This window comes from Vulpes lagopus, chromosome 4, assembly GCF_018345385.1.
Source record: "Vulpes lagopus strain Blue_001 chromosome 4, ASM1834538v1, whole genome shotgun sequence".
Lineage (NCBI taxonomy): Eukaryota > Metazoa > Chordata > Mammalia > Carnivora > Canidae > Vulpes > Vulpes lagopus.
In genome coordinates, this window is record NC_054827.1 from 70454784 (window position 1) to 70470725 (window position 15942).

Below are 15942 nucleotides of genomic sequence, written 5' to 3' on the forward strand. Positions count from 1 at the left end.
TTTTAATTTAATTTAAATTTAATTCTACAAATTTTTAAAAATAATAATTGAGGCTTAATAAATTTGTTACATATGAAAAAAACATATAATAATCAACTGGTTCTGATACCTTCTTCCCTTAGAATTAGTGTTTCCCAATAATTTTATTTGGTTCCTCAGTGAAACAGACTCTTACTTAATCAAGTGTAGTCATATCTGGACGTCATTTCTGAAACACAAAGTTTAACAGTTTACTCTCAAACTAGAATCTCTGTCTTCCTTTCTCTCCCTCTGTCTCTCTCTCTCTCTCTCTCATATACACATACACCCTTTACAAAAATAAATAAAATCTAAAAAAATTAATAAGAATGGTTCAGGGACTATAAGTTTTTATAGTCCAAAAAGAAAAAAACACAGTTACAGAGAAATGTTGTGGAGAAACACAAATAAGCTAGATAATAAGGAGTTAGTACTCCTTAGTACTATTTTATATGTACTTTAATGAATTCTAATTTTTCTAGACTATATGAAATCTTCATATACTTGAAAAATACTTGTTTGAAATTAAAGAACCAAGACATAACTGAAATAATGAGTTATCCTACAGAGATCATAACTTTTTCCCTGTTGTTATTGCCATAAGTATATGTAGGAAACATTAACAATATTTCCAAAAATGAAAATGAGCATAACACAGGGAGAAAAAAAAAAACTAATGCAGGTTACTGGGCATCTTTAATGCTTAAGACAAGAAGGTAATATGCATTAAATTTTTGAGTAAAAAGGATAAGTAGAAAAATCTATTTTTAAAAGCCACATGCTATTACACTTTCAACATATGCTATACATTTATAGGGCACAGAAGTGATGAGGTAACTCAACATTTTAATCAAGAAAATCCCCCGGATGAGTATAGCAGAATGAGTGTCTGGTTCAGGGTAAGAAGCAGAATTACATTATTTTAAAATAACAGTGGTAATTTTAATCAAGATTTTTGCCTAAATTTGTGAGCTAAGTGAATAACTGATTACATAATGATCAAAAAAGTAATCTTGTTAGATGATTTTCATATGTCTAAAAATAATCGCTTAAGTTGTCTCTCCAATTAGATCCACATATATTAATAAAAAGGGGGACAGATGTTTTCTTTAAAACTAATTCTTATCAAAAAAAAACTAATTCTTATCAATAGAATTTAGTAATGCAAATGTTGCTACTATTGCATAATTGACCTCAAAAGAATAGTCTAAATTTAAGAATTCTTTAATTCTTAAAAGCATGCGAATAGTTCTGTACTATTTTAACATCTTGCTAGTCAAGTATTGTTTAAAATTGATTCTGTTCCTCCAATAATCAAATATCTACTGAGAATCCATTATGTGCCAACCACTGTTCTGGGTCTTGAGACAAGAGGAGTGAACTAATCATATAAGATTTCCTTTCCTCATGAAATGTAAATTATAGTGGAAGAAACTAATTTTCAAAATAAAATCAATGTCCATAATATGATAAATGTGAAAGAACTAAGGAGAAAAACGGAATAAAAGAAGTATGCTCACTCTGTGTGCTGGGACCAGTGTATATACATCTCAGATTTTATTCTTCTATATGACCTAATGAACCCTGGACTTTGTCCCCTTACCCCACATCCCAGCTGCAGTGGCCACAGCATGATTTGCCCAGACCATGCTAGACCTGCAGTCATAAAAGACTCAGATATTCCCACTGTTATCTTATCTTTTAATACCATTGGTTATTCTTAGACTTTCCCCAGAATCAAAGAACTTCCACATGATTCTCTTCATGTGCACCAGAGAGAGAGCCTCAACTCTGCACCCTAGTTCAAGTTCACTATGGACGATCTGTCTTCCACAGTGACTACCTGTAAAAAATGGCTAGAAGTGTCTGAGAATTTACACCAAAAGAGGTAAACTTTGATAAGAAATAAGAGATTACAAACAAACTATTCTAAATTTCCTGCTCATTCTTTCCCTGTTTGTCATTTTCAAGAAGTAGTGATTCCATAGGCCACTTCTGGAAATGGCTTGAGTGACCCAAGAAACAGTTAGATTCCTTGGGAGGCCGTCATCAGTTCCGCAGGATCTTCTTACACTGCTTTCTTTCTTTTTTCCAGCCTTACTTCCTTTTTCTTACATAATCTTACCTAAGTTTGGTCTCAAGCCCTGTTTGCTAGGCATCTCAGAGATGTTAGTTCACTCCTGTTGCATAAAAGCATTCCCCCAAATTTAGCAGATAAAACAGTAGCCATTTTTTAAATTTTATGGGTCTAAAGGTGCTAGGCATTCATTCTAGTGATCTGAACCAGGCTTGGTTGATCTCAGTCAGTTTCTTTCATATCTGTACTTGGAAGGCTGAAGGCTGCTGGTCTACGTTAACCTCAGCTGAAATCACTTGCCTCTAATGCACAAAGTCCTTCTTCCTCCTGACATAGGCTTATTTTCTTGGTGGAGGCCAGGCTCAAAAGTGTAAATGTAAATGTATATGTGCAAGTTCTCTTAAGGCCTCAGCTTGGGATTGGAACCTATCACATGCACAGCAGGCTATCTCCCAAAGCAAGTCAAAATTCATCTCAGAGTCAAAGGGTGGAAAACATCTAATCTCTGTTATCATGGGGACAGCTGCAAAGTCAGATTGCAAGGAACACTGTCAGAGGGAACGAAAGAATCATGGCCGTTTTTACAATCAATCTGTTATGCTAGGATAAAAGGGAAGGCCTCACTGAAAAGCTGACATTTGAATAAAAATATGTAGTTGTGGGAGAGAGCTAGGAAGTTATCTTGGGAAAGATCATCACAGTCCTGCAGAACATCCATCCTTGCCTTTAAGGCAAGGGCATACACGGATTATTAAAGGAAAAACAAGGGTGACTGTAATTATAGCAGAGTGGGCAAAGTAGAGGGTGCTAGGATACTTGAGGTCCTGGGGAAAAACAACTGAATGATTTCAAAGTTCAGAGCACTGACTTCATGACACTTGGGCCTTCCGACTCTCTCAGAAATGAAAGACAAGTTTTCTAAAGCAAATAAACTTTTGTAAAGTTCATTTCAAACTGTATCAAGTAGCTGAGCCATTTCTTCCAATGAAATCTTTTTTGAAACTGCTATATGTAAAAAAGTAAACTCAGAACTGATCCACTGCATCTACTTTTGTAGCAATCTAGAGGCTCCCTCTTAGAAACATGTTTTTTTAAAATAACTAGACCAGATGATCCTTAAGATCCTATCCACATGTGTGATTGTATAAGGTAATAAAGTTCTCTATAAACTGCCTAACATATAAGAAAATTGAGCAATTAATAGACCATTCATTCCTAGACCTTCCCTTTTTTTGAACATTTTTTAAAAGATTTTATTTATTTATTTATTTATTTATTTATTTATTTATTTATTTTTATTTATTCATGAGAGAGACAGAGAGAGAGGCAGAGACATAGGCAAAGGGAGAAGCTGGTTCCCTTGCAAGAACCCTGATGTGGGACTTGATCCCAGACCCGAGGATCATGCCCTGAGCTGAAGGAAGACGATCAACCACTGAGCCACCCAGGCATTCCATTCTTAGACCTTCCTCAACAGGTTCTGTACCCTGTCACAAACGAGTTAACCTTCAGACCTATTTGTTCTTGTCACTAATTTAAAAAAATCCTCAACCACATATTTAAATGATATAAAGTATGCTTATTTTAGAATTTCTCTTAATTACTGTTTTACAAGTTAGCTCAAGGTAATATGTCCTAGACCCATTTTCTGAGAATCTCAAAAAGCTTCTGCTTATTTATGACTTCTATGATGTCTAAAAGAAAAAATAGTACTAGTAGGAAAAACCACTCACAATATAATTTTATAGTTTAGTACTATAATAATAGTTTATAATTCATAATAGGTTTATAATTCTGATGTAGATGTAGAATAAGCTAAGTATTTATCTTTCACCCAGGGACAAACAAAATTCTATAAATATGTAGGCAGCGTGTTGCTTAACCTCGTTCATTCAGGTCAATGAGGGAACAAACAGAAATGATGGAATTTTCTTATTTTTATCCCTAACCACTGCATTTCATTCCTTCCAAAAGTCAACAAAACCAAGAGTCAACAAAAATATAAATATCAATGAAGTACACATGACAGTTTAAAATCCCTAAGCCAGGAATTTCTCACTGTGAGAAAACCTTAAACTACTTCTGTTTGTCTTACACAGTATTTATAGTTGCACTATATCTGTGTGTGTAATATGTCACATGTGTAAAATCATAAAGAGAAAATATGGTAAGATCATTTCCCACAATCTAATGTTTGATTTTAAAATACTTTTTCTGCTAAATTAAAAACCAAATGTAGTATAAACTAGTGTTAGATACAACATTCTATAAAGGAAATCAATCTCTGCCTAAAATAAGTGACTCTCAGTGATACTTTCATTCATCTTAATGAAAATTAAAGAATTTTCATTTGGCCATGATACTTAGATTTTAAAAGAGATACAAAACATTAAAACTTGCCATAATCTTCCCAGTGATACCATTTTCTTTTCTGTTCTCTTTGATCTACATTACCTAATTTTAATTTCTCATTTCATAAATTGTTCATGCCTTGATAGATACCTTTTTTTTCTTTTCTTTTGATCCAGAAGTACTGCTTTTAATTTTGAAAGCCATTTGTAAAGCATAGCTTTATAGATAATGCCACAAATACAGAGTTGAAAAGTGTCAAACACGATTTCTTTCAGTCCTTAGTAATAATTCTTGACACTTAAAAAAAATTCTTGTCAGCAGAATATTGAAGATAAATAATTTCCTTCATATTTCTGCAGAAATGCACAAAATAAACCTTTGATCTAAAATGACATTTATTAACCTGAATGTGAGATTAACCATAGCATTTGTCCTGAATAATATTTTATACTCATCTAGGAACTTTCATCTCAGACTAAAAAATGTAAATACATTAATTCTGTAATCCTTATAAGACTCCTATGGAGAGGTATTAACTTTTAGCAGTCCCTTATGAAGGAAGAAACCAAGACTTGAGATGATCCCCAAGTTATACCAAAAATTAAATCTGACTATACAAAAGAGATTGGAGTTTGTACTTCTAGCTTTCTCTTACAAAGTTACAATTTTTGCCTGAAAGTTAGTTCTTTTTTTAAAAAATATTTTTTTCCTAAAAGCAGAACATGTGAAAGCATTTCCTCTCCAGTAAATCACCCAAAGATAATAATCCCTTCTAAATATTAAGATTTGCCAATATATGGGCTTGTGAATAGTCCTACTAAAGAAACTCATGGAATATTTCCTTACTCACCATCTAGGAAAGATCGGATAAAAGCTTGTAATAAGGCAGGATCTCAGGGTGTGTGGACATTAACGACATAAGATCAGCTTTCATGTGGACATAATGTTTTCTTAAACTATTCAGTGCAAAAAGTGACAGAGACAAAACGCCTAAAAGTTGAAGGTTTTGCTTATCGCATTGCTGTGAAGACTGTCCATACTGATGTTTGTAACTAAAAGTTATAGTCACAGCAAGAACAGCTCTCCCCTTCCAACTGCAGGCGCAGATTCATCTAAACATTTAAGATTGTGCTTCCTCAACAGAAAATCCAAGGAGTCATCTCTCATCTCACAGCCTATGTCAAATACAATATGCTTTTTACAGCACCATGTCATCCTCAGAGTACTTAGCAAGCTGTCCCTTTACATTTCTTTATGGAATTATGTAACTATCTGTCTTCCTTACTGGACAATAGGCTTCATGAGGAAGGAGGTGGTATCTGTTTTCCACATTATTCCCAGCACTTGGTACAAAATCTTTCACTTATTAAGCATCAAAGTAGGCAATACATCAAAAAAACATTTCATTTGACTAGGATATCTGGGCAAAATGAGCTCCAGTCAAAGATATTTTTTCCATTACATATAATGTAATGCAGTTATGGTCAAACATCCCTCCCACAGACCCATATAACGTAACGTGCTGGTGGTGTAACAACACTACAAGCATTTTTTTAGCCTTTTAGAAAATGAACCAAATACTCTACTGAAACAGTAACATTACTTCAAATTTTCTCTGAGGTTATCATACCACTAATGAAATAAAATATCGTAAGTTCAATTAATTTAGTGGATCCCCTGAATAAAACCCAAGTATAAGGGGTAATTAGGATTTTACCCTCAAGTTTCTCTCATACCTTTTCGTGTACCTTTTTATTAAGTTGCTTTAGAGTCTTTAGGTGAGGGAAGGTGAACAGATTCCCAGAATGATGTTCCAGAGACCAGTGTAGTACCTTTCAGACGAGCCTGGAATTTCTCAGACCCCAGAAACTTCACTAAACATCTTATTGGGGATCGAAAGAATTTTAAAAGAAACAAGAGTATCCTGTTCTATTACCTAATTTAAAATATTCTGTGTTTCATTAGCTTGCTTAAAGATGCTTTAAAAGCTTGATGAGGGATCCCTGGGTGGTGCAGCGGTTTAGCGCCTGCCTTTGGCCCAGGGCGCGATCCTGGAGTCCCGGAATCGAATCCCACGTTGGGCTCCCGGTGCATGTGGAGCCTGCTTCTCCCTCTGCCTGTGTCTCTGCCTGCCTCTCTCTCTCTCTCTCTCTCTCTCTCTCTCTCTCTCTCTGTGACTATCATAAATAAATAAAAATTAAAAAAAAATTTGTATAAAAAGCTTGATGAAAAAACAATTACAACAACAAAAACTGCACCAACTGGTACCCTGCCACAGAACACAATGTTGGAAAGGAAACAGGACTTGGATTCTGAATGGAATTTGGAAAGAAACAATTTGTTGTTTAAGAATATTTTCTTGAACATCTGCACCTCCACGTGCATATGTGTGCCCATGAGTGTACATCCTCGAGAGCACTGCAGACATCTACGAAGGCAAAGTTCAATTATAATGCACATCATTGATTTACTATTGCTCTCCAGAGCTGCAAGCAGTCCAGGTCTGGGTGAGCACAGGAACTCAAGCCTTTGCAGTCTGAGCCTGGTGTCCTCACTGCAGGGCCTAGAGAAGGCTGTGCTGGAGGATTGTTTTTGGACTCCCACACATGTGGTTGCATAATTTCCCAGTACCTCACTTGGTTTTTAATCTATTTGAAGTATGAAAGCCTTTTTTTTTTTTAAATTTGAGATATCATTCACTGAAAATAAATTTATATGCAAATATTAAACATCTCAATATTAACTCATAAAGGCATTTATGGTGTTTAATTAAATAGTGTGAGGTTGGTGTGTATGGTTTAGCAGCGCATGCTAATTTAGGATACATTCAGTTCCACAGGCACATCAACAGAATATCTTTTGCATAATATGGGGTGATTTGAAACAGAATCTTCTCGATACATTTTAGATATTGTAATGAATGCGGATGATAAAGCCATATGAAATTAGACATCCACATGACGAGATTTTCCCTTTTCTGATTTTTCTGCCAGTGTCAAATATTGTGAGTGGGTCTATTTTTATATTTAATCAGGGTAAGTGCATAAGGAAAAAAAAAAGCCTCCACATAATATCCTGTCAGTAAAATTAGTAAAACCTGGAAAGCAATTTCCATTTTAGTATGTGGATCAGGAGATAAGATGCAATATCGGTTCATTTTCACTATAGCAAAAGAAAGTGTAATTTTCAGTTCTCTTCTAACTTCTATTATCCACATGGGAGCTGTTATTATCTACATAATGTACTGAGGCATTTGCAATTAGGCTTACTGTTCAGATTAGTCTCCCTTGGTTTCAAGTCACTTTCACTTGAAACGATAAAATTAAATTAGCAGTTTTACCCAGGTCAGTGTGAAGTTTCTCCCCATGGATTTTCCAGCTATTGTTGCTCTGTTACAGTTTTCATATCATAACATGGGATGCATTTGGAATACAGATATTCTATTCCATTTGCAGGAATTTTTAAGAAGAGGACAATATATAATTTTTGTCATTCAATTTCTTCTGGGTAGCTATTGTGTAAGAGTTTAACACACAGTTGAACGCCTTGCTTTGGAGTTAGTTGCATCCTCTTTTGGTGTTTCAAGCCATGTGATGAGATTTATATTGAAGTATATCGACATGGTAAAAATAATACTGAATCCTAAATGTGAAACAAATTGCATTCGCTCCTTGAAACAGGAGACGGAATTACTCTGAAATTACTAGGAAAGAACTAATCAGTTTCTTTCTTCCTCTCATTTTCTGTTTCTTCCTATTCTTTTATTTCCTCTCTTTCTCTCTGATATACATTTATTAAGTATAATCAAAGGATTGTTTTTTGTTTGTTTTGATTGTTTTGCTTATTTTGGCCTTTTCAGAGTAGAGGAAGTCCAGAGGGGGACTTTTTAAGAAGGAGAAAAAAGGTAGTGTAGACACCTAAAGAGTAGTTATATTCAAATCACACTTCAGTTAACTGATGAAAGGGGGAATAAAAGGTGGAATTGACAAAAATTGAACATCCTCAACAATGGAGGTAGCTGTATTTTTGCCCTGCTTACTTAAAAGAGTAAATAAACTTGCATCCTAGGCTCTTGCTTAAAGGAATTCCCTTTAGTTTCTCAATTACACCTGTCCCTTCAATCTTCCTCTATTTGGAAATTCCTTGTCTCATTTCATTGCTTGACTAGCTTTTACTCTTCCTTCAAGCCACAGTTTGTCACTTCTGCGAATCCTTCTCTAACATCCTCAGACTAATAGGATCGGTGCACATCTTTTGGAATCCTGCAGCACCATGCTCTTTCATTTGCATGGTAACTGCACATTGTTCAGCTCATCTTTAAGGCATGAACTGCCTCATTCATTTCTATATGCCAGAGCTTTACAAGTCATTTTTAATAGAGTAGAAAATGAATAATTATTTGTTCGAAGACTAACTGAATAAATGGATGAATAATTAAAAGATAGGTTAGGTAATTTTTTTTTTTTTGAAGAGAAGTAGAAAAAACTGGCAACGACAACTAAGCTTCAGGTGAAAGATTATTTAGGTTGTCAGAAATTCTTCCAAATTATTTTTCATCTTTCCTTACAAGACATACTGTTTTTGACTCAAAGATCATATCAGGCTCTGTGTATGTGGGTGTGTGTATTCATGCGCACGTTTAAGAGAAACACTGGGACAGAAAAACAGAGAGACTGTGGATGCTTTTAGGCAAGGTAACTCATCTTCAGTACATATTCCCTCTCACTCCCTACTGCATCATACCTGACCATCTCATACATTTATGGTACCTGACTATTTATAAGCCTTTGAATTTGGAACCCTTATTCTTACTATATTATGGGAATAACAATGCCCCAACAACAATGGAAAATGAGACAAGAAATAATTAATTTGGTGATTTTTCTTTACTAAAGACTGATGACTGTCTTAGTTTGAAAATTCTAATCTTAAAAAAATAAATAAAAAATAAATAAAAAAAAATAAAATTCTAATCTTCTGACATTTATTTTTTTTTTAATTTAGAGACTCAATTTCAATAAAAAACTTCTCAGACAAAAACAAAACAAACAAAACATACCCATAGGTATACAATCAATATCCAGAATTTTTAAAATCAAAGATCCAATGTTATTTCATAATTGGCTTGATAATAATACCTGACTAGAATTTACATAAAACCAGTTTTGTTATTTATTCCATTCAGTTTAATACATTTACTGAATGTTTGTACATTTTGACGCAGAAATGTTAATGTCGTTCACTTTGAGGTGTTGCCAACATTTGAAATGTGTTTCAAATTTTCCTAAATTAAAAATGAAAGTAATCTAAATTCACAAATTCAACCGGACCTAATGATTTTAATCAACATAACAAAGAGCCATATAAAACAAATATAAAACTTCAAATGTAAATATAGCTGACTAGGAATATTTTCTAAAAAAAGAATAAGAAATAAAGAATAAAAAGGAACACCTCCTACTGCTGGTAGAGAAGGGAGGTTTTTATTTAGTAATGTTACACAGGCATTCAAAATATCCTCCCTTGGGAAAGCTATTCTAAACTTGAATCCAGGAATGAATATGATTAGTGTATTTTGGTTACTATGAATTTTTGTCAGGTTAAAAATTCCCCTAAACCGTTATTTTAAACAACCTCTTGTCAATTTGCGTTTGACAAATATTAGGAGTTTGACATTTTATTTTGGTCATGTCTCAAAAAAGTGATAATATTTAAATTTAAAGATAATTATAATGGTGCCACCTTAATTTCACAGTCTTAGTTTGTATTTTCCTCTCTATACATGCTCACTACTTCACATATTATTGTCTTCTTTGATATTAACTAGATAGTAGCTAGGATTATGAAATATGGAGATTTCAAATGTAAATAAAGCATATTATTTAAAAAGTGATTCTCCCCGACGTGCCTGGCAAACAGTGTTGACTAACCCAGTGGATCTTACTGGTAATAGCTACTTCCTAAGGAAGAGGCTGAAGTTGACCATGACATGTGAAATCCTTCTAATCTTTTTGTCTTTCACACCATGGTTGAAGGTGTAGCTCTAGCTTTCATATATGTATGAATGGATATTGAGATGTTTTTTTAAAAATATATTTTGTTTATTTGTTCATGAGAGACACACAGAGAGGCAGAGACACAGGTAGAGGGGAAGTAGGCTCCCCATGGGGAGCCTGATGCGGAACTGGATCCTAGGACCCTGGGATCACCACCTGAGACAAAGGCAGATGCTCATGAGCCACCCAGGCACCCCTGGAAATTGAGATTTTCAAAATAATACAAGTCTAATTAAAAAAAAAATCTTGTCATCAGCCTCTTTTTGGTTTTAATCATGTTCATTGCATATGAGATAATCTTATTATATCCAGAGATACATCTTTATATTGATCTGAATCCTGTAAGTTTAAATTCACAGACATGTTTTTCTTTTTTAAAGGGCTTTTTACAAAGCTAGATGCTACCATGGAAGACCTACTACAGTAGCCAGACTCTATGAGAAACACCTGATGTAACTGAAATTCAAAACTGTCAGATATATGCATATGCACAAATTTACCCAGCTGCACTGAATCACAATTTTAAAGGTCAGAATAAAGGTCTAATCACTAAGAAATTATTAATTTTCCTTAAAAACTGCATAATCTATCTTATTATATTACTGCCTAAAATTGTTTTCTGCAAATGACTGACATAAAGTGTGCTTTACAACCCATAACATGCAGTGTCATAACACTGCTATAGTTGGCCGGGTCTGAAAATTTAATAGAAGCTCTTTACAAAACTAAGTTTCTGAGAATACTAAAATACATTACAGGTTTTAAAAGTACACTTTTTTAAAAAGTACACTTTAATAAAGAAAATATGATGTATTTATATAGAGCTCCAACCAAGCAAAAAATAGGGCCATCAAATTTAGAGCAGTTGAAGATGAGTGCAGCTTCTTACACAATGAATGGATAGAAGGATCCAGTCAAGTGAACTTTTTTCCTCAGCAAGCATATCAGAAGATGACTTAGTTTTCAGACTTGTCAATGCATTAATTTAAAAGGCTCTTATCTTGCTGTCCCAAACTCTCTTCTAAGCCAGTATCTTTCTGAATGGTGCTGAACTTTTAACAGAGTAAAGGTGCTTTCTATGCAGTAGATGAAAATTCCTACAGCAGCAGAAAATAAGCCAAGTAATAGTAAAGCGCAACTATCTCAATAGGATAGGGACCCAGCTATTTGTGAATCTGTAATATTAAATCCTGTCTTAGAGCAATGTACTTGTTCAGTATACACTGATGTAAGTGTAAATACCCTGAAAGTTAAATGATAAAGTTCATGCAAATTAAAGGAACACTGTAATGAATAGACCTATGGTATTTTTTTTCCTACTTTTACATCATTTATTCCAGTAAGTGTTTAATAATCAAGACATTTTGAAGTTTCAAATTTGTTTTACAATGTAAACCCCCAAATGTAGGTAGAAACAGCAGTTTTTATTCTGATCACACGTACAACATTCTCTACAGACAACATTCTCTATAGACAATTTTAAAAATAAAAACCAACTGAAATCTAATAATCTCAACATAACCTCTCTTGGTATTCCTTTCTTATATTTATTTTTATTTATATTTCATACAATTCCTTTTAACCTATATACTGTATATAATTATATTTATTACAATTGCTTAATATATTTTTAATTTAAAATTGCCAATGTTTGACTGTTATACTGATGAAAACGGTAATTCAATATGATTTGAGTTAAAATGTGTATTATACTGGATACATAGTCTTTTCCTGCTTTCTCATTTAACATATTGTCATCATTTAAGCATATTCTGATTTGCTGAAATATTCTTTGCATGACTGATACCATAACTTATTCAATAATTACCTAAACTTCTATCATTTGAGTTCTTTCAAACTTCTCATTTTTTTATACTATGAATTCTTCAAATAAGTCCCTAGGTATTTCTTTAGGACAGACTGTTACAATTACCAGGCATTAAATCTTTAAGTATCTTGATCTACACAGCCAAATTTCTTTCCAGGAGTGCCACAGCAATATAGATTGCTCTAAGCAGACTGTGGATATGGATCTCAGCTACCTCTCAACAACAGCAGTACAATTTATACATTCCAACCATTGCTTATATCATAGATGAAAAGCGGTTTTGAATGTGATGAAACAGAGGGATATACACACTATTGTCAAAACGTAAGTTTAAGGATGTCAAGCTAAGCTTTTGAGTTTATTTCCTGTCCTATTAAAAATCCAGCAGAATGATGGAAGAATTTGGAAAAGATGGGCAAGCTCAAAGCATCAGGAAATTGGGAAGGAAATCGTGGCCATGCTCTCAGCAGGCAAGAGACGTCAACAGATTTCTCAAAGACTGAATACTGAGGGAATGGTATTGATTGTTATGCCGCAGAAAAAGGGGCTGGAGGGGTGAGCTTCATTACTTGACTTAGTTTATACCCTATGAGACATGAAATCAATGACTGCACTTTCAATGGAGGGCAGGAGTAGGAGAGGTGGCATTCATTAAGGATCTATTGAAACAGTCAAACTTCCCCACGTATCTTCCTGGTTCTTTGTCCAGAATAGTCATCATGCAGGACTTTGCCAATTACAGGTAAGTATTAAAAAAAAAATACCAGTGATAATAAAAAGAGATTGAAATACAGCCTGACATAGAGTATGGAGGGAAGAATCTATGGTGGAATCTAATAAGTGACCTAGTTCCTTAATTAAAGCCTTAAATATTTTAACATTTCATTGTGGAGAACAGAATGCAAGCTAATCTTTGAATATTCCTTAAAATAGAACTTATTACTGGCTAAGTGTCCCTGGATGTGCCTAATCCATATACACAGTTTCTGAGTATTTCTTGTCTTATTATTAAAAAGAGAGGAAAATTGAGGGTTAGAGAAAAATGAAGCAGGAAAGAGAAAAAAAATCTAAGATAATAAAATACACAATCTGATGTTAGGATAAATGGAAATTATGAAGAAAATGAAGGAAAAAATAAGAACTAAACTTGATTTAGTAGTTTCAGTTAAATTACAGAAGCTGTTTTAATGATAAAATAAGAGCAAGAGATACTGTGAAATAGGAGTTATGAGAGAGTGGGAAAGAACTCTTGGGAATTAAAAATATAACTACAAAAATTAAAATGCCACAAAAAATTAGAAACCTAAAAGGTTAAACACCCAAAAATGTAGAACAAAAGACAAGTAGAAGATACAGGATAGCTAGAACATCAATTCAGAACATCAATTCAGAAAATCCAACAGTTTCAGATAAAGATAGACTGATTGTGAGAACATTTATACCATTTTCCTAGATTTTAAGAGACATAGGCTTTTTAAAATCACCCTTCACGCTTAAGGAGAAATACATGAACATATATGGTGATAAAATTTATGAGGATAGTACTGAGGATAAGGCAAGGACTCTAACATTTCTATAGATAGAAGAAAAAAAACAAAACAAAACACCAAGAACAAAAGCAGCAAGTGACGTCAAAGATTGAGATATGGGCACAACCTAAGTGTATGTTATAAAGGAAGAAAAGAAAAATACAGGCAATAAGTAGGGAGAGGGAGTGACAGTGGGCAAAAAAAAAAAAAAGATAGATATCATAGCACATCCTTTGGTTCTGAATTGAACAATATTTATTTAGCCATTATAATACAAATCCTAATAATTATGTATTTGACCCTAACTGGCTCTCTGTACATTTTATTTATATACCAGTAACAAGAGAAATGGGAAAGATGATAATAAACTAATGGGGACAAAAAATATCACATAGTTAAATCAAATTTTTAGGACCAAAGAATAATCCCAAATACTTAGAACAATATTACAATGAAGAGCCACATTTCAAAGAACCTGAGAAGAGATATCACGTCAGATTTTTATCTGAATAACTTCCATAAAAATATACAATTTTAGTAGAAAAAAATAGCAGGTTAAGCTTTGCTTTATCAAAGTTAATTAAAAGATGTTGATTACACATAGAAAGTTTAAAAAACAAATGTAATTAAGTTCTAAATGTTCGGTGTGTAACCAATTTCTTTCTTTGGTTATTTCCTGCATATTCCTTCTCTTTATAAAGAATACAGTGAGAAACGAAGCCAATAGAATTACCTGCTTGTGTGTAAAAGATGAAGATAGATGTATTTTCAGGTTCCTAGTTAAACAACTCTGAGACCAACAAAAAAGATGCTCAAAGTTGGCTGCAGGAAGTATTTCCTCCTAGAAATTAAGTCTGTAACCCAAGCACAACAGTCTACATGTCAAACCTAAAAGTAAGATCATCAAGATTCATTCTAAGATCATCGCTGTGCTATTCCTACCAAAACAAAGCTATTCTATCATCAACTCTGCTTAATTCCAGTCAGTTCTTTACCTTAAAAAATCTACCTAAAGTCACCAAACCCAGGTCCTGAACGTCTTGAAATAACCTCCTCTATCCTCACTCTGCCAAGTTCATGTTCCCTCTGCTGCACTAAGTTTAATAAATTTAATTTTGCTTGATCAACAGATTTTCCTGTTAATTTTATAGTAGGGTAGGCATCTTCAACATTTTGGAGACCCCACCAAGATCCAGAGGAAACCACCTTGCTGCCATGGCTTAAGATCAACTCTTGAGAGAATGTCCTTGAGGTGTCTAGAGCTTTCTTTTTACAATGCTGAGCTATGGTTTTTGCTGAGTACAAAGTGCTATATTGGAAATCCCAAACACTGAGTTTATTGTGTATCCCAGGAATGTATATTTATGTTTGAAGAATCTTTTGAAAAAGTGATCAGTTTCGAAAATTACTTTGTAAAAAATCTGTCATCTTACTAATGACACCATGTGTCTCTCTACCTGCCTTTATCTCTTTCAGTTGTTTGTAAGAGGAAGTTCACAAGGCAAAGGACAAATATAGGTCAGCTAAGTTTGTCTTTCAAGTCAGCTACAAGGAATAACGAGTGCGAGGTCACACAGCCTAGGTTCCTTATCAATCAGTCTTTCATTTGACTTATCTCTCAAATCATTGGAAAACTTTTCTCGAATCTTGATTTGTTTATGGGAGTCGGGGTAGAGCAAAGATCCATGTAAACATCATCTACTATAAGAGGCTGTATATTTGCCCATTCTCCAACTGAAAAAGGAGCAACTATTAGGTTGGGATCCTGCGATATATGATACTTACACAACATATTTGATCAAAGATATTTTCATGAGTTTCTTTCATTCTAGGTACACATCTCCTCTTGACCAGACTCTGGCCTCTTATAGGATTCTTAATATAATTCCAATTCTTATTATTTTATTTCTAAATAGCAAAATACAGCAAATATAATTTACAAGTAATTGGTCATATCGGAGAACTTCCAAAATATAAAAAAGAAAGTTCAGTGAAAGTCTTCTTACAGAACTGAGAATAGGGAATAGCAATAAATTAAAACAAGCTAATTAAAAATGAGCACAGGCTCTGAATATGCATTAT

At 33.8% G+C, this 15942-nt stretch overlaps 1 pseudogene; it reads left to right on the forward strand.

The window, feature by feature from the left end:
• Positions 1–6731: 6731 nt before the first annotated feature.
• The window catches only part of LOC121488793, a 29444-nt pseudogene continuing 20233 nt past the window's right edge, over positions 6732–15942 (forward strand).